Source organism: Gossypium hirsutum, chromosome D12 (genome assembly GCF_007990345.1).
Source record: "Gossypium hirsutum isolate 1008001.06 chromosome D12, Gossypium_hirsutum_v2.1, whole genome shotgun sequence".
Lineage (NCBI taxonomy): Eukaryota > Viridiplantae > Streptophyta > Magnoliopsida > Malvales > Malvaceae > Gossypium > Gossypium hirsutum.
Genome location: NC_053448.1, coordinates 12,751,597 through 12,773,202, shown reverse-complemented (window position 1 = coordinate 12,773,202; position 21,606 = coordinate 12,751,597).

Below are 21,606 nucleotides of genomic sequence, written 5' to 3'. Positions count from 1 at the left end.
TTTGATTTCTTTCTCTGTCTCAATATTTTATGCTATTTACCCATGAAAAGTAGGTCAAATTAAAGTCGGTCATAGTCTAAGGTAATAAAATAGTTTATTAAGGAGATAATTCAATCAGAAAAAATACTAATTTTTTATGCAAACTCGGTTGCAAATAATAATGCAACAAGTTTTGCTTTGGTAGACAAATTTCGATGTGATTTTATAATGAGATATTCCCTATATCCATCTCCAATATTATCCAAGCTATAATGATAACTTATATGTGGTAATGTCATGGAGATCAGATTTGATCTTTTTCAACTAGCCCCTACTCTTAACTTTATTTTTCAAGTAACAAACAATCGAGCTGACCGAGGACAATTTCAATTCATTGCAAATCAATGTGTTTTATGTGCTTACATTAAGCTTTCTATAAGAAGGCTTAGTTGTGAAGAGTGTTATTATAGATGTATGGGAGTGAGCCTATAACATGTGTAATAACTCTAATATTTAGAGTTATGTTAGTTTAGTTTTTATAGTGTTTTAGTATTTAGATTAGTTTTTACTGCATTTTATAATTTTTCAGATTATTTATGTTTTACTTGATTTTTGTTAATTTTAGAGTTTGTTTAGGTTTACTTGCTATTTTTCTTTCACATTGTAGGTTTCGAATTAAGAACGAAAGACTTGGAGTATAGAGTAAAAAAGTAGTGAAGAGAAATATGTGTGTCGAATCAAGTGAAAATTCGTTGCGCAAGTGCACATGTCGAATCAAGTAATAAAGTGATAAGAATATATTGTTCCCAGGAGGACCAAATTCCAAATTACTAAGTACAAACTACTCAATTTTATCTAATCTGGATCAAGAAAATCAATTTTAATTACTACGAAAATTAAAATAAGAAAATTATGAAAATTCTGTTAAACTAAAATAATGAAAAATACTAAGTTTCTCAATCAATTTTTAAGATCTTGGAACTCTAACTTCATCTATTCCAATTAATCAATTATCTCTCATTCAATTGTTCAACCTATGTAATTACTAACCCGGGATTCAATGACATTAAGTAGACCCTTCTAGTATCTAGCTAAGTTAATCCCCCTTTCCCACTACCTATATTTCTATGCTAAGCAAGTTGGGCGAAGTCACTACGATCAAACCTATTGGGTTGCTTAAGGTATCAGGTATATTCCTATTCTAGCCGCAAATTAAATTGTTCGTCGACGCTACTAAATTTAATCCCAATCTATTCAGTCGAGATCTAAATCTTGATTTTCTTTTCCAAGAAAAATCAAGATTATCAGATTAATACAACTTGGTGCCCAAACAAGCAGATTAAATACACATGGCACTAAATAAATAAATTAACTAAAAATAAGATCCATCATCATTCCAAGAAAAGAGAGTTTAGTTCATGTTGATTTGAGAAAACATCACAAGAGGAAATTCAAAACAAACTTTCATTGAGAAAAAGTAAAAAGAAATAATCTAGAGAGAAAAATAATTAACAAACTAATGTCGAGCACTTTGGATCTCATTTTCTTCTCGTCTTTGTAAGCTTGAAGTTTTCCTTAGTGTGAGAGAATTGTTCCTTAGCCTCCAAGATGATTCTTTAACCTTTCCCCCATTTTCCTCTTAAATCGTCACCCTTTATTTTTAAGGTTTTAATCGTTCCACTCCACTGGACGCAGAATTACGATGGAGCAGATTGCTTGTTGTTTGGAAATTTTGAATTGAAGATTGTGCTCCACCACACTAAAATCCAGTGGAGTGGAATACTTATCTTTACTACTTTTTACTTTATACTCCAAGCCTTCCATCATTCATTCGAAACCTACACTGTAGAGAGGAAAATAAAAAGTAAATCTGAACTAACTCTAAAAATGATAAAGATCAAATAAAATATAATTAAGATGAAAAAACAATAAAATGTAATAAAACTAACCTAAATGCGAAAGATGTTATAAAAACTATACTAACATAACTCTAAATATGAGAGTTATCTCGCCCTAAAACTTAAGTTTTTGCTAGTTCCTAGAAAAAGACAAAGGAAATAAAAACAAAAATCTAACCAACTCAAAATTTAAACCTATTGATTTTGCATGTTCTAAAAAAATTCCTCAGTGTCTCAGATCAAAATCTTGTTAAAACAATCTATGAATTTGTAATACCCCGAAAATTACTATAGTAAGAAAGTAGGTATCCTTGATAGTAAAATAAAGAAATAGAGTGACAAAAAGGGAAATTTTAAGTTATGGCAACATTGGAAATTATATTATGACATATTAATTCAAGAAAGGATTAAATCGCAAAAGTGAGAAAAATTTTGTTGCCCAAGAGTAAATACTCAAAATTTGAGAGATTAAAGTGTAAATACGAAAAAGTTGAAGGACCAATAGTGTAAATATTTTAAGGGTGGAATAATCTAGAAACTAAGAAAAATGGATGAATTAGGACCAAATTGAAAAGGTGAAGAATTTTGAGGGACTAAATCACAATTTTATCAAATTAAGTGATGACTCAAGGATGGATTTTTTAAAGATTATAAAGGGAAAAATGGTCAATTAGAAGAGAGAGAAATCTAGAAGATAATGATGATGTTGGAGATATTTTATATTAAATAAATAAATAAATATTAGTTTATTAATATTTTAATTTGATTTTTAAATAATATTTTATTATTTTATTAGTATTTTATTTAGTATATATAAGAAAAGGAAGATGAAGAATCATCCATTCCACCATATTTCCATGCAACTAACGTGAGAAGAGAGGAGAAGAAAGAAAGTTTTGCTTTCTTTACAATTTGGTCCTTCCACCAAAAATTTACCATTTTCACCTAGAAATCAAAAGAATTCCCATAGCTTCCAAGAGAGAAGAATGACAAGGAGACAATGGGGAGCTAGAATATCAAGTTAGATTCAAGAAATAGAAGCTGGAGGAGAGATAAAATCAAGTTAAAGATTGAAATCAATAGCACAAGGTAAGAACATCAAGATTTCAATATATTTTTAAGTTTGATATTATTGAAAAAGCATGAAAATAATGTTATAGTAGAGTTTTATTATATAAGGTATTATGTTCTTGATATATTAGTGAAGAGAAATAAGTGAAAGTGATGGGAAATATTATAGAGAAAGGGAATAAGGGAGTTATACACCTAGTAATCAAGATTTTGCACTAAAATAGTTTTGGACAGCAACAGTAGGTTAACTTTGGAAAATCACCATAAATTGTGGAAATATAATTAGAGTATGAATAAAATATGTAAATAAATATTATTGAGTCTAGTTTCTCATAGAATAAACGGTGTAAGCAATGAAATTGTAAATAATGAGATATAATAAATTTTGTGAGACAATGTTAGAATGAATTTGGGTTTCCCTGTTCTGACTTGGAAAAGTCATTAAAAATTGTAAAAAAATAATTATTGGTTATAATTTATATGTTTAAAATTATTAATGAGTCTATTTTCAATAGAAAAAAATGAGAACATCATCCGAATTCTGTACAAAGAGATAATTAATTTTTAGTGAAGAGGGGTCGAAATTGTTAAACAGTGAAACAGGGGAAACTTTAAAGAATAAACTATACTTATTGGATAAACAAAAAAATCTGAAAATTTTATGGTAATAATATATGTGGGTCTAGTTTCAGATAAAATTTTCGTATCTCAATTCGGAGTTCTGTAGCTTAAGATATAATTAATTTAGTGACTATGACTGAAGTGAACAACTTGTTATGAGTAAACAAGTTAATAGTGGTATTGTGTATATATCAAGGATGTGGAATGGATTGGAGGAGGAGGAAAAATATATGTGAATATTCAGCTAATATGATTTTATTTTAAAATAGCTAATTTACCTGTTTTAGGTTCAGGGACTAAATTGAATAAAAGTAAAATTTTAAGGGTAATTTTGTAAAAATGTAAAAAAATGACCAAATTGCATGAAATGAATTATTTTATTATTTAAATTAATAAATTGAATGAAATATTAATTTATATCAAGATTGGGTGGAAATTCGAAGAAAATATAAAATTACCAAAATGTCCCTAAATTTTGGTATTTCTGCAATTTAGCCTGGTAAGTTCGTGTAACTTGAATTATATTCTTAGATGATTGAAATATATATATTGGATTGAGGAATTGATTTGAATTGTGAACATGAGAAATTGTGAATTGAATGAAATGGAAATGAAGCTTTGAATTACATGAGTAAATATAGGGTCTCGTAGGCCCTATTTGTTATGAATTTAATATTTTGAGGATATGTTGCAAAGAATTATAAAAGCATGTTAAAAATTTAAAAGTTTTAATTCGGAGGAAATTTTGTAACTCGGTTTAATACGTATGCAAATGATGTCTTCTAGTAATGCCTCGTACCCTATTCCGGCGTCGAATATGGGTAAGGGGTGTTACAATGTGACATCGCCAGATTCGGTCATAACGTTTAGACCGAGTTTAGAGTGTTATAGAATTCTAAGTTATTCCTTACAATCGAAGCCTAGTATGTGTGTATGAATATTTTGAATCTAGCAGTTAAAATAAAGAAGATTACAGTGAGGTAAAAATTTGTCATGCCTTAAAAGCGGCGAATCTAAAATGGTGAGTAATGTATGTATGTAAACTGTTTTGGCGCACTATGGTAGTATAATTTGCGACCCTGTTGACTTGATGGCGAGATAGAGTATTGGTGTATTCTAACATTAAATTATTCGCCCATTGGTGGTATCTAAGGATTTAATTACAGGGCGTCTTCAAATGAAGAAATAATACACCCAAGAAAGAGTATGACTAAGGAAGAGCATGCCCCAGAGTTTTAACTGAGTAGGAAGAGCCTACCAAGTGTATGTGAAAGCTTTGGGAGACTTAATTGTCTTTAAGACCACACCATACGCGAGTTACCACCAAGGTATAGTATGCTCGATTTACATGAACACTATTCAAGTTGGTTCTTGTAACAGGATTAGTTGAGAGTCAATTGGATTGATTTGATCCTCCCCATGACTGGTTAAATAGTAGCGTAAATCTTCATTGGATTTTCTTTTACCTACCCCTAGATTTGGTAGGGAAATCAGAGGGACCGAGAGTATATAAAGTGAAGGAAAAGGAACATTTCAGATGGTTTTTCTTTCTGCTCAACATTCAAGTTCTTTTTAACTTAAACATTCTCTTCTTTTTTGTTAAGATAGAGCTAATACCTTGTTTAATCAGTAGATGATTTAACCTTCTATTAAGTTTTATAGCCTTGTATGTTACGATTATTGATGAGTAAGGAAGTTAAAGGTGTAAGAACAGTAGGGTGTAAGCGAAAGACCGTGTATGAGGGTCGCATGTAGTTGAAACATTAGTAAACTATCTGTAAATGTGGATTCTAATGGAAATTCCCTGATCTTGTAAGCAGTTGCTGCTGATGGATTGGGAAGGATAATCAAAATAGAAACTCTATATTGAGGTAAAGGTAAGTGTCTGGTGAGTCTTTAGACTTAACTTCTGCACAAAGTTTTATGATGATTCCTTTTACGGTTGATGTTTATATGGATGCACATATATTCTTGAAGAGTTGTTGTATGTATGTATGGGTGTGTGTTTTCTCTGTGAAGCACTTGTATTTATGTACTGAAGTGTACGATGTGCTACATAAAAATAACGATGTTTGGTAAACATGTATGGGAAGTATGATTCCGTTAAGGGTATAAGTGAAATATATGTAAATGTGTCTATGTTGTTATTTAAGTGATGCATGAAAAATTATGGTTGGTGATAAGGGGGTTCGAGCAGAGTGTCGGGAAAATATGTGATGTGATAATGGACCCTGCTGTGGAGCTTTGGTGATGTCCGTCGGGATAATAAACACGAAAGCCAATATGGTGAGACTGTAGTTCGTCAGGACTGTAAACATGAGGTCTGCTGGGACAGTAAACACGAGAAAAGGTTAGTATGAAAAATATGTGGGAAGACCATGGCCATGACACATTCTGCAAATGGCGGATGAGCCGTATTTATCTACTAGGATTTCTGCGTGTCCTAGGGCAATGATGGGTAAACCACAGACGACACTGAGTTTAGGGAAATCCATATCTCCAAACATGATAGTTTTGTAACACCCTCTACTCGACCCGAATCTCAGGATCCAAATATCGGATGTTACAATGAAAAGGCACTTAATAGAAATTTATACATCTGGCATAATCTATTTTAAAGCATACTTCTTATTTCTTTTGTACTATTATTTAACATAAAATAGGATAATTAATAATTACATTAAATATTTGAACAACGCAAAATGTTACAACATAAAACTTTATTAAAACAAACTCTTATAATGCAATGTATTATGCGCCATACTCTTAATATGTCCTCATTATGCATAATATCCCAACTTGCTGTAACCCTGGCGCACTCTTAGCTAGGTCCCTCCTGGCGTACTTACTCTTATAGCAGAACTTGAGACATAAACCAACACTTTGTAAGTTCAAGCAAACTTAGCGAGTTTTAACCTAATTTACCTTGAAACATTTTTAGCTGATTTCCTCATATTGAAGATTCTGGATTTCATCTCTTTCTTTTGTGGGTACTTTCCAAATATCGGGCACATATATATACACGTCAAATTACATACTTGACCAATTTACTCACAAATCACTCTTTGGCTGATTTCAGATTTCACCAGTCAATACAGATCTCATTTCCCTCTTAGATAGATAAAGGCACCTTTTAGAAAGATATCCATATAGAACTTACTTTTGACGATTTCTTACACAAACAAATGTTGAATACTTCACTCAGGAGGGTGTACTCACAAATCATTCTGGATGGTGTTCTTACATATATAATTCTTGGCGGATAGCTAAACAAACTAATCTTTAAAATGAACTCCATGTTGATCTTATCTTTGGCAGATTCTTATACTGATTTTGGTAACTATCACATCACTAGTCAAATCATATCTTGAAACAACCCCAAATTATAACTTATACTGATAATGAAACGTTTCAGATCATCTAGAGGAATTCTAGATGACTAAGTTACGTAACACGAGAACACCCAACTTGACAAACGACTTAGATTCTAGATGGTCTCTATACGAGACATGAAAACCATTCAAACATGACGTTTACTAGATAACTTAGATTACTTCCTTAAATAGTGTAGACAAACCCAGGTCCAACGAACGCTTGAACCTTTCATAACTACGAATACGCCAATTTTTGTATTGACATACTACTATGGTAGTTTCCCTCATTAGAAATACAAATGCATACTTTCTTTCAAGAATCCCCCTTAAAGTACATTTAATTTCATCACAAGACTAAACAAGCTAAGTTATCTTCAGACTTATCAAATCTTTATCATAAAGCTAGTTATCAAAGAAATCTCAGAATTTACCCAGATCCTACCACAAAGGCGGTTTACCAGATTTTGCCACGTAGGCATCACCAAATATGCCACATAGACGTTACAACATTCGCCATAAAGGCAATACGTAATACACCACTAAGGCTTAGCAGATCACTCCACTCATGCATCATAAAGAGTTACGTTTTTACTGTTCTGGTGGACTTTCTCAGAAGGTGCCATGGGTTTCCTCTTATGGTCTTATACATATCTTCATGTCGTGATCTGCTAGTCTGATTTACATCTCATCGAAGGCAACACCATGAATATTTTCATTGTCGTACTATGCCATGGGTCTCGGCCACATGTATTTACACATCCTTATGTCGTGTTCTACCAATTCAGTTTACATTTCACCGAAGGCTACACCATGAGTATACTTGTTGTCGACATGATTTGCCTGTCCTGTTAGCAATGTACCTACCCTACCAGGGGCATCACAGATGAATGATTTACTCACTTAACATCAATTACACAAACCAGATTCATTCATTCACTTGACTAATTCATACTCTTCCATACCTGCTTTTACATGCTTATATATATCATACATCATCTCATTCATGCAACAACTTATACAACTCATTTATAACATGCAAAGCTTTTTACGATGCTTCACACATACATACTTTCACCAGTTATCTGTGGCAACATCTACATATGATTTTTCATTATAAATAACTACTTATGTGTCAAGATAAAGACTCACCAGAAACTCACCTTTACTGCAGCTTAAAGTTCCAAACCCAAACGCCTTCACGAACCAGCAGTAACAACAAGAGGTTGAAACATTCACTGATTACTCTAGAAACCTTAGCTTCTAGTTTAATGAGAAAGAAGTGGATATTTAATGTTAAGAAAGCTAAAACATAGAATGGAAGGAAGAAAACCCCCTAAACGTTCCCCTTCCTACCATATATATACAATCAATACCTTATAGTGGATCTTGACAAGTATCAAATGCATGCAAAATTTGTCTCTTTAATGTCCTACAAAAATCGAAGAAAATATAAGAGAAAATCCGATGCCAATGTTATTATACCAATCAAGCCATTCAGTTGACTTTCAACCAATCACTTTACAGAACCCATCTTGCATATCTTTCAAGTAAACTTGGCGTACCATACCTATGGCAATAACTCGTATATGGCGTGGCCTTAAAAACACTTTATCCCCTTACAACTTTAACATTTACTTAGTAGGCGTGTCATGTTCAACCAATATTTTGAGGTGTACTCTTTGTTTGTTGTACTCTTTCTTTAATTGAAGAATATTACGAGAATAAATCCTTAGATACTTCTATGGATGAATAATATATGTGCCAAACATTAGTTCGCTCGAAGCTATAACTTGACAGACTAACTACCAAAGTGTGCCAAAATAGGTAACCTTTTTCAAATCCGCTACTTTTGGGGTGCGACAAGTTTTATGTGGTGCCTGGGTGGCAAACCAAACCTATCCTTTGTGGTGAGTTTTCTGTAAGGACTTTGTGTCAACTTATTTGTAAATCCCTTACAGTAAATTATTAGGAAAAGCCTATGTGGCGAAGTTATCTGGTGTGCCCTTATGGTGAATTATCTGGAAAGTCTATATGGTGAATTCTGTAATGCTTAAGTGCGAGATGTTAGTTCACTTTTGTGGCAAGTTTTAGGTATGCCTTTTTGGCATTTTTTGAAAGAGTTCTCGGCAGTATATCTGACGGATGAACCTGCCATAGTAACTCGCCAGGACAAAGAACTTGGCATATCCGTAATTTAAGTGGTGTAAATGCCTTCCAAACCTGAAAGTTCTCACATTTTGTATCGAAGCCATATGTGATTTTATTGGATGATCTAAAACATTGTATTCATCAAAATAAGTTCATTGTTGGGATCGACTTAAAGATACAGTGTGATTGGAATTCAGTCAGCCGCTAGAGCCAATATAAGAATCTGCCTAGAGTAGTATTTGCATGTACATGATTATGATAAATGTCTGATCTAAATTCGAACCAAGCCATAATCTATCGAGATTCTGACCTTTACGTAATCCACCCAGTTGACTACGAACGGAAGAAATCCCAAAATAGTTTTCAAAAGTGGTTTTTCTTTGACGGCTGCTAGACCCTTAAATAAATAAAAACGGGATTCTTATATATCTTTTTAATTTTTAGGGTTTTTAGGAATTAAATAAATATAATAATATTTTAAACTAAAAATTATAATTACATTAATTATAATATAATTTCGATAAACCATATATTTATTTTAATTCATATGCTAACCAAATTCATGTCCTCATTATGCGTACAACAACCTTGTACATAATGTGTTGGAAATTTGATTACCGAATTAAATTAATTCTATAATTAATTTAATTCAAGCGACACCCAAAAACAATACCAACTATGGTTTATTCCGTTCATTTCAACTATAGGGTGTGACCCTGTAGGTTCTTGTAATGTTAGCAGTAATACTAGAACTATTCCAATGTTACAAACAATGAGTGGCATCTAGCAATGCATCATTGGTACCTAAGTCACTAGAGATCATGATTCGACATAACCTTTTATGATTAACCTTTTATGCAATAATCCTTAAGTCCTTTATCTCTAGATTGGACACAAGTCATGGAATAGTCACACTTGTATAGTCCATTCCATGTTCCTTGATATCTTAAGTAGACTACGATATACAAATAAGTATGACATCTCATATCAACTTATTTGAGCATGGCCATGCATTTCTAGTCTCACTTAATCAAGTGGCCTAAGATATTACTCCCATTATGTAGGAGGGACTTATTCTATATCGACCAACCATATCCCTCTACATTGATTGTGGTATATCCAACATCAGCCTTTATAGAACAACCAGTTACGGTGTATGTTTGACTGTATCAAAATGTACTACTCACGATGTTGGGATAATGATGATCTCAAGTCTGAGGATCATATACATATTAATCACTACGAGTAATGTCGTGACAACTACATAATAATCCAACAAACATACTCATAATGGGTCAGTCCAATATGTAGTTCTCTAACACACATATTCATGTATCGATTCTAACATTCCATATCAATGAAAACTCTTTATCATCAATCAACTACATGTTAGTCTTAATGCATTATCGTTGTCCTATCCAATAATACTTGACTAAGGATCTTTTAAGAATAATCACATTATTCTTAGGACATTATTATAAAATAGTTTATTTATACACACAGAAAAGAAACTGAAATAATAATGGTAGCGCCTTATATTAATAAATATGATAAATCAAGTATGTTATTACAACCATCTCATGATTGATCTTTGGGCATACTCTAACATAGATGCCCCAACTATGATAAATGTCGTTGGTTTTGAGATTTGAATTTCTCCTTCCAAGAGGATTTCGTTGCCCTTAGTCGATTAACTTCTCTCTCCATCTGTTTGGCCTTGATTTTTAAATTTTTATATTTGGCCTTCAAAGAGGAGACAGAGTAGTCAAGCTCTTTGGTCTGGCAGATAGCTTCCTCTTGACTCTAGCGTAGTTTAGATATGGGCTGTTTACCAAAATAAACAGTTTCTTCCAAGCCCGCCAGTTTGATGCTATTTTGATTACAAGCCTTCTTAAGGGCCTAGCTTATAAGCCCGTATTCAATCACTAAAACTTGACAAGACCCTACTAGCACCGAGAGTGGGGGAAGATGAAGATTTGAAAAAAGAGAAGAGAGGAAAGCCTCATTCACCTGCTGAGGCAAGTTGTTATTCTGTTGTTGCTAGGTGGCTCCAAGAGAGAAAGGATATTGCCCTAACCTTATGAGATCCCGCCATGGGAATATTTTACCCGCTTTTCTAGACGAAGTGTTAATGTGTAAGACACCAAGAGGAGCCTTTGGGTAACCTTGGCGTGCTGTCTCTGGCCTGAATACAGCTACAAGTGGATCCAAGATGTGGATTAGAGAGTCTACAGAGTTGGCAGACTCTATTGGCGGAACATGAAGAGGAGGTAGGACAGGAGTAGGAGGAGTTATGGCTCTTAAAGGAGCAGACACTCTCTTAAGCTTGCGCTTAGTGAATTATAAGAGGTCACTACCCTCCACCCTTGGCCTTTTCTGAGTTCTTGTAACAACTTTAACCTGTCTCAGTCACTGGGTTAGGGTTACGGAGCATTACCGTACAATACAGAACCTTTAACATCAAAATAGAGATCAACATGCAATTTACATTGATAACATTATTTAACTATGACATAAATACTTTTACGGGTCTTAAATCGGACTAACGTGGCCCTAAAAAAGTTTGAAATTAATTAGGGACCAAAATGAGACAAATTAGAAGTTTCAGGAAAACATGAAAAATTGTAAAATAGGGATCACACGACTGCGTTTCCAAGTCGTGTGACATAGCCCAGGCCATGTGGGTATTTGAACTATGGGGCACATGATCGTGTCCCAACTCATGTGTTAAACCATGTAACTTATTGACTTGTGTTACACAACTGTGTTATGGGCCGTGTGCTAGGCTGTGTGAAACCTGCACCTAAAATTTATTACACACGGCTGTGTGGAGTGGCTGGGTGTGGCACACAGCAGTTGACAACTTGTGATCCAAGCCGTGTGTAGCACAAATTGCCCCAAAACAAGCCAGTACAAGCCCTATTCTTACACACTAACATATGCCATTTCCACGAGCATTCATATGACCAAAACATAGTCCACGCATACTCAAAATATACCAAATCAATTGTCCTATAAGTTCTAACTAATGTACCTACAATGGGTACCACAATCACAATCAACCTTGGACCTATTCAACAATAAAGTTTCTATCACTTAGCATACCTTATACACACCGAATGACTATATCACAAACATATCTAACAACCAAGTTATTTCTACTTACTTGAGGGCATGCAATATTTACTATCATCTTATATAAGTACACATCATTTACAAGCCTTGATCAAAAGGCATAAACATAAGTGAACTTGGCACCACTTCAAAATAAACCAATCACCATGACAACACTTAAAAACTCTATTACATGCCAAAAAACATATATCACATTAGTGAATCAATGGTCATCTAAATCACAAGGCATACACAAGTGATCATAATTCACACTTACATATATACATTTGTAAACCAACATTAAGGCATATGGGCAGATAAACTTAAACCACATCGCATTGGTAAATAACACAAACTCAACTCCTAATACATGCAATTTTTTACCATTAGCCAAAATAATCAAAACTACCATTATGATGAATGGATAGTGTGATGGTGCTCTGACAAGACTCCAACTGATCGAGCTTTCCAATGATCTAGAAAACAGAGAAAACACATCCGTAAGAAACTAGTACCTAGTAAGCTCGTATTAGGAACTTAAACTTACCGTGTACATTAAGTTAAACAATCAAAGATAAATTTCATTTTCTTATAGGCCAAGCATCCTTTCCTATGTACAAAAGTTCACTAGGTTAGTTTATGAAATAATGTACTTATAAGAACAAATAGGGCGTAGTAAAAAAAAACATCAATATCTCAATTTCATCAACTAACATTTGTACGTATACCATGTAACTTCATCTTCTTTAAATTATGCATATCCAAATTCCCATATCATGTATTTAATACCATAGTTTAATACATATATGTACTTTTCCATTTGAACCTTAACTACCCATTGAACTTAATAGAATAACATCGGATACTTGTAATAATATTTTCAGTACAAGTTACTTGATACAATACACTGGCACAAAGCCTGCTAGGCCCAAGGCCTGATATGATACACCGGCATGAAGCTTGTAACCCCTCAAAATTGGGCTTAGAAGTTTTAAGGGTATTTTAGGAATTTTAGCCTTAGAGTGTTCGAAATTTTGCGACATGGTAGATCAATCATGTGTTTTAATATGGGTTTTAGAAAATTAAATTAATTTATAATTAATTTTCTAAAAATGAATTTTAAATATCTTTATTTTTAAAAATAGGACTAATTTGTGAAAGCGTTAAAACTTTGAGTTTTTATAAAGCAAGTTAACCAGAATTTTAAAAATCACCCTAATACTTCCCCCAACTATAACTATTTCACGTAAAACGCTCCTTTTTTGTTTTGTGTTTGCTGTCCCAAGTTCTTCCTAAAATTTTCCCCTTCAATTTTATTGTTAAACTTTATTCCTTTTGATTTCCATCATTCCAAAAGTATAAAACCTCCATAAATCTTCAAGAAGAACACTCAAAACACCATAAATTTCTCCATTGTTAAACTTTTTGGGATTTTTGGGCTTTCGATCAAATGCTTGAATTTTTGTCAACTAAGGTAACGATTCATCTTCCCATTAGTTTTAAATGTTATCTAGTCTCTTAAACTAAATTATTAGCCATTAAAACAATAAAAGCCAAAAAGTTGGTTGTTAATGATGAATTTCGAGATTGTGGATTAAAATGTGGTTTCAAAGTGTTTTTGAACTTATTTTAACATGATTAAAATGTTTCTAAAGTTACTTTGAAATTTAGATAAGAATTTATTGAGTTTTAATGAATTTTTGTCATAGTGGCTAAAACTTGTCGAAAAATGTCAATACCTTAAAACGTCCAGTTTAGTGTAGTTTAAAGGTTGGGAATTAGTCATAGATAAATATGATGATGAACGAAATTCGTTTCATGTGAAAAAATTAAGTGTATGCTGAGATATTTGAATTTAAAGTTTTCTATGTCGAAGGTTTCAGTTAATAGTGAACGGCTTAGGCTATTATTTTTTATTGTTTAAGGTGAGTTGATTTGTGATTATTGATTGTGTGTTTGTGTGGTTTGTCTTGTTGAAGTGTTAGGTTCAATAGGAACTTCAACAAGTAGAGACAAAGGCAAAGAAAATCTTGTCTAAGCTTTTGATTTTTCGACGAAAGTATATTTTTGATGAGTGTTTTAGAATAGCTGCTCATAGATGATTCATTGCGTAATTGGGAATTTCGAAGTAGCCTAAACCGCTACTCTAAATTTCAAGAGTAAGTGTTATCAGACCTATGATAAAATGTGATATATTTATGCTTGTGAAATTGTGAACATATTGAGATGCTATGACATATGCTATAAGTTTATGATGATTGGTGTGCAAGTGAATATGAGGGTGTGTTATTCATGCCATGTGACAGTGATTATATTGTGCTACTAATGTGAATATGCAATGAATATGTGTGAAAAATCAGTAAGTAAATATGTGATAATAGTATGGATAATTTGTCCTTATGATATTATGAGATCGTTAGATATAGTTAGCAAACCATAGGATTGTGAGTACTCACCTTTGTGTTGTGATATATAGGGCATTGAGGCCCAAGGAAAGTTTTTGGAGAGATAAGAGAATGTGAGCTAAGCTTCATTCAACGGGATATGTGTGTTTGGTGTGTTGGAGAGTGTTAGCTATATGCTTCACTTACGGGACATGTACAACCCTTTGAGTCATTTTGGTGTGTTAGAGATCCGTGTATCCGATGTGTCGTGATAGAGTCCACGTTATGTTTCATATCTTCAAGAGCCAAACTATCATAATACGTGACTGAAAGTGACTAATTGTGATGAATATTTGCTGTACTATATGCTTAAATATTCACGTGATTAATGTGTAAATATTCATGAAAGATGATTAAATGTCTAAAACATGACATAGGAGTAGAAAATGTTATGATTATGTCGCACGTCTACTTTGTTGATGCATAATGACTTGTTTGCGTAGTGTTTGTTCTAAGCATTCACTGAGCTTGTTAAGCTTACCCACTCCTTTTTAACCATTGCAGATAAATAGTGCCGGTGTGAGCGCTGTGGTCTCGAGGGGTGATCCAAGCCAAACTTTTAGTTGCTATTAGTAGGGGTTATTTGCTTATTTTTATTTTTGGGAATGAAAGGCAATGTGGTAAATTTTATGTTTGGGAATGAAAGGCAATGTGGTAAATTTTATGTCTTTTTGCTATGATCTTTAGTTGATTGCATGCCTATTAAGCTTGATGATTTGTGGACTTAAAATATGATGTTTGGGTCTCCTATTTGGGACATTTTTGTGTTTATTTTATGAGGTAATTGATGCATGACATTTAGAACTATTCTGGTATAATTTATATGATGATATATACTGTGTTTTTAAGGTCTGCAGCAGAGGTATCGATATTCGAGTTTTAAAGACAATACCTCTGAAATTTTCAAAGTGAAGGAAGTCAGTCTTGCTAGTTGGTATCGATACTTTATCACTAGTATTGATACTCGTGGTGAAATTATCGATACTTGTGCTGTAGTATCGATATTTTTTGATTGTTAGGTTTTTAATAGGAGAATTAGTAAGCTAGTTTGGTATCGATTTTCCAAGCAGTACTGATACCACTTGAGAGAATTATTGATACCACCTTTTTAGTATCGATACCTACGTAACAGTTTTGGAAAATTTTGCTAGGTGGTCCTAACGCAAGTTTAGTACCTATTTTATGTTTATTTAATGAATGCTTGACATATTTTATCGATAAAAAGTAGACGTATGACTTACAATTCATGTGAATATTGTGTGAAATAAAAAAAATGATGCATGTGTAATAACGTGACGATTTGAGATGAACATGATGCGAGACAGTGGTGTAGCATCCTAGTATTCGGGCTCAGCGACTAGGCCGAGTATAAGGTGTTACAAAGCCTGCTAGGCACAAAGCATGAATCAATACACTGGCACTAAGCCTGCTAGGCACAAAGCCTAAATCAATACACCGGCACTAAGCCTGCTAGGCACAAAGCTTGAATCAACACACCAACATTAAGATTGCTAGGCACAAAGCATGAATCGCTATCTACAATTCATTTCAATCTCATTATTAATTTTTCATCAGTCAACATTCAAAATAAAAACCACTACAATTATTTGAACAACTCAATTTGTAAGGATTTTAAAGTACATATTACATATATTACAAACATACCTGAACTTGTAAATGACTCCTCACTCGTATCGACCACTATTCCGCTACTTAGACTTTTCTGCGATTTATGCCTGTTTGAGTTGTTTCTTGATCTAGATAAATATTTTTATTCAATTAATCTTGTTATAGCATTTAAAATAATTAAATTTACACAATTTAACCTTTCCATAAAATTTAAAAAATTTCCCCTAACATTTTACCCTTTTTACAATTTAGTCCCTATTCCCGGAACTTGTAATTTAAACACAATTAAAGAAAACCCCTGCTAACTGATTTTTATTTAGTCCCTGCTCAACCTACTTTTATCAAAATTTCACAAGAATTGCATACAATTCCACCATTTTAACAACTTAGTCCCTAATTACAAAATTATAAAATTTACTTAATGAAATAGCCCCTATGCATTTCATAGCTTCAAAATCTAACAATTTCTATCACAACATCTAGTATTCATCAATGGCAAGTTTTAAAATCTTATATAGTTTAGAAAATGGAGATATGGGTTAGCTGGACCTAGTTACAACAATCTAAAAAACATAAAGATTATGAGAAACAAGTGAAAAAATGGCTTACATGCAAAGGAAGAACCAAGGACGAAGCTTCCAAAGTCCTCTCATGGTGGTTCAGTGATAACAAGAATGGAAGAAGAAAAGATGGACACAATTTCTTATAGTTTATTATTTTAATATACTTATTCATTTAGTTTTATTATTTAAACACATATTTTAGTAATATAATGAAACGTATAATCGACCATGCACATAAAAATGACTTATTTTCCTTATAAACCCATCCTCTTATAATAATTAAACCATTTAGTCCATAAAATTCAATATGACCCTAATAATAACAAAATTTAGTCCTTTTTCTTTAATTAACTAGTCAAATAATAAAACATCCTAACCAAAATTTAATATGACCCTAATAACACTCCGTAAATATTTTATTTGCTCGGTTTATGGAAACGAGGTCCCGATACCTCCTTTTCAAAAACCACTTGACTTTAAGGATTTACCACTTGAACCTAATTACTCATTCAAATAACATAATTTATGAAATCAAAACATAATTTATCAAATTGAGAATCTGGTAGAGAGTCAACCAATCAGGAAAGACCTAGTAAAAGAGATAATCGAAAAAAGTTCCAACGAACCAATATTCACACCTTATGAGATTCCAAAAACTTTCCAAAAATCCCAAAATGAATTCCTAATAGAAATACAAAATAGACTTAATGCTTTGGAAAGCTACAAGTCTGAATTAATTGCCCTTGATACCCAATACAAACCCAATATTCAGTAAATACATTACATCAATCTTCCAAATCTGACTCGGATCAGTTAGATGAACAACAAATTAACAAGATGGCTTGGAAAGAACCAAAAAGATTATATTATCCAAAAATCACTGCACCTGATCTTAACATAGAAGAAAAACCTGTTTTCCAAAATAAATACAATGCTAATACAATCTATGAATGGAATATAGATGGAATGTCTAAATACAATATTCTTAGTTTATTACAAAAAAATTGAAATTGGTTTCAAATGTTTATAAAATCCAAAATCAAAATGGATTAATTAGTGATCATGCTATAGCTAATCTTTTAGTTGCTGGATTTACTGGTCAATTAAAAGGATGGTGGGATCATGCACTCACTAAAACCCAACAGGAAGAAATTGTAAAAACAATAAAAAAGATGACCAAGATAGAATTATTTTAGACGAACAAGGAAGAGAAATCCAAGATGCAGTAGCAACTTTAATTTTCTCAATCTCTAAACACTTTATTGGAGATCCTTCTCATCTTAAAGATAGAAATTCAGAATTATTATCAAATTTAAAATGCAAAAAATTAACCGATTTTAAATGGTATAAAGATATCTTTATAACTAGAGTTATGCAAAGATCTGATAACCAACAGCCATTTTGGAAAGAAAAATTTCTAGCAAGACTTCCCACTTTATTAGGAGAAAAGGTTAGGAATCAAATAAGAGAAAATTACAAATGTATTATTCCATATGAAAAGCTTACATATGGTGAACTAATTAGTTTCACCGAAAAAGAAGGATTAAATATTTGTCAAGATTTAAAATTACAAAAACAACTTAAGAGAGAAAGATATCAGTGTAGAAAGGAATTAGGATTTTTTGACTTGTAACGTCCTAAAGCTTAGGACAGGTATGGAATTCAAATATAGTATTCATCAAAAGGGTTAAAACACGAAAATAGTTTGGCACATCGTATTAGTCCATATTCTTCCCCTTAGAGTGATCCTTACCTGTTCACCACCTTATTTATCCTTCTCTCACCTTCATTCTCTCTCCGTATATATATAGGAAGTCATAGTAGGACATAGTATCTAAGGCCAACCTACGAATTTATGTGCACTAATTAATGAGTTTTTCTTTCTTTTGTGACTGCCACTGTAACACACTGAATTTTGGGCCTAGAAGAAATAGGTTTTGAACAAGGGAACAGTTAGGAGACTGCACATAAATATTTAGTTGTGCAAAGAAGTGACACAAATACTTGTCTACTTCAGTGGTTAATTGATTTGGGTGTGTTTGGGAGTGTTTGAGAAGCTTGGGTTCAAGTCTTGGCTTTTGCAGAATTTTTAGTTTTGCTCTTAAATGAATTTGGACACCATATAGGCTTTATAAATAATAGTGTTTGTTTTATGACACAAAAAGAGCTTGTGGTCTAGTGCCAAGGTGGCGTGTTGTGTAACTGAGGTATGAGGTTCAAGTCCTGGGTTGTGCAATAGAGTATTTATTTTGCTGCTTGAGCTATGTAGGTAGTGTAGTTGGACTGAAACACAGCTAAGGGGAGTTTGAATAGAATTTGAATAGGGTTGTTGGGGGAGTTGAGGAGAAATCGGTGGAGTAATTCAAGGAGGGATAAGGGGAGAGATATTAGGAGAAAATCGAGGGAAGTGAGAGTTGAGCAAATGTGTGCTGAAAGTGGACTTTGATACTCAGGAAATTCGGCTAGAGGGGTGTACTGCTCATTTTGGAATACTTTTCATTTCGGTTTGTGTAAATGTTTTCCCTCTTTCTGCTTTTGGTGCCAAATTTTTTCTAAGATTTCGTGTACCTCTCTTGTTTTTTTTTGCTGCTCTTTTCTTTTATTCTTTTTTTTTGTTTTTCCTAAATAGCTTTTTGGTTCCCTCCTCTACCGAATTCTCTTCTCTTTGTTGCTTCTTTTCTCTCCTCTACTTGTCCAAACCTAGACCGAATAGTGTTGAAGTAGTTTCGTGTGCATCTTTCGTCCGAATTGCTCTTCTTCCTCTACCCCTTTTAATCGACTGTTTGTCGAATATTGCCCTTCTCTCCCTTTTCATCTCTTCAATTTTTTTTGGCTTGACAACTATTCTCTGATGGTTCGAATTCCTTGAGGAGCAAAGGAGTATCAAGTAATATTAAAGTTGTCGAAACTTTTCTCCCATCACTCGATCAAAGTTAAGTATGTGGTCTAGCATTCTAAAGTGTAGGCCGAGTTCTTTTTGTGGATCCGTAAGATATCATGTGTGGTTTTAAACCACATGAGTATACAATCCTGTTTAATGAATCCGTTGTAATGCAGATATCCATCAAAGAAATTGTAGTTAACCTTTGTCAGTGGTATAAGTGGGCTAAGCCACATTTGACAATCGAGGCAAGTGTTAATTTTAGTTTTGGTTAAGGGTGTAAAAAGGGGGAAAGATTAACCCTATTGTTCAATGACTAATGCAAACCTTTCTATGAATGAAGGTTTTGGTGCACGTGGATCTTGGTGCATTTTCACAATCAGATGTGTAAACACCCTACTGTAACTGTAGAACGACAAAAGCCGAAAAGTAAAAAATACGACGTTTGAGACCACACGAGCGTGCGATCGCTCGTGTGGTAAGCCAAACCCACGAACCATGGGTACACTGTATAGGCTTCCATAAGCATTTTCATGAGCTTAGGCCGTCATGGGCCACGATGGGTCGAAATGGGCCATGTGGGCTCAATGGGCTCGTGGGCCCTACACGATTGAAATTCGCAATTTGTGGCAAATATTGGACTGGGCTATGTAGATCTCATAGTCGTGGCAAAATCTGGGCTAAACGGGCTGCACGAGCATGTGAGCCCACTTGGGCCGAGTAATAGGTCTTGTGCCAATTTACACTATTTTGACCATTTAGGTTACTTGAGTCGCACGAGGCGACTGTGGACCTTTCGAGAGGTCGATATCTACATCGAGACCCTAAAATAGGTAAAATGACCAAAATACTCCCATATGGTAAAATGATCAAAATACCCCCATAGGGTAAAATGACCAAAATGCCCCATAGGGTAAAATGACCAAAATACCCCTATAAGGTAAAATGACCAAAATACCTCCATAGGGTAGAATGACCGAAATTCTCCCATAAGGTAAAATGACCGAAATACCCATATTGGGTAAAATGAATGTTATACCCCTAGGAAATGAAATGACTGTTATGGCTTTATGTTATGTACGACTGATTTGCTCTATGATATGTATGACTATGATTGAACATGACATTTTGCACACACGTATGATCTTATATAACGATATATTGCATGGGGATGGTTTGTTATATTTGGAGGAAGTGTACCATACAGATAAGGTTGCATGGGTCGCCCAAGACGACAGTTGACTTACTGATGGCTATATGTCGTTTATTTTACTGGCAGTTTTGCTGTAATACTATTTAGTGCTGCAATCGGTGCTAATCTTGGTGTGTCTGGCTAGGTGGGTCGATTTTATCCCCACATGGTGTGTTTGTCGAGACGGAGTGGTGTGTAGAGGCTGGATTGGGTAGGATTTCTAACTGCATATTTGCACTGATTAATGATTTTGTACTATTACTGCATCGATTAATGATATTACATACTATTCATTACATGACTGATATTTGTTACTATTATGGGCCAAGGCTTCACCGATACTATTACTGAAATTGGGCAAAGGCCGTACTGATTACTGGCTTTGTGATAGGCTCAAGCCCAATCGTTTACTGTTACGGAAAAGGGCTTAGGCCCATACCGAACTGGACTGTTACTATAACGGGCTCAGGCACAAACTACATTTATCTACTATTTATTTGACTGTTTGCTTGTTAGGGGATTACACACTGGGTTTTTGTAAACTCACCCCCTGTTTAACTGTACAGGTAATCCCCAGTTGTAGGCGGGTTAGAGCTGCGAGGAACTCGATGATGGCCACACAACTGCATCAACTTTCATTTTTAGCTTTTGATTTATAAGTAACTTGATTTGGGTATTTGTGTGTAAAAAGG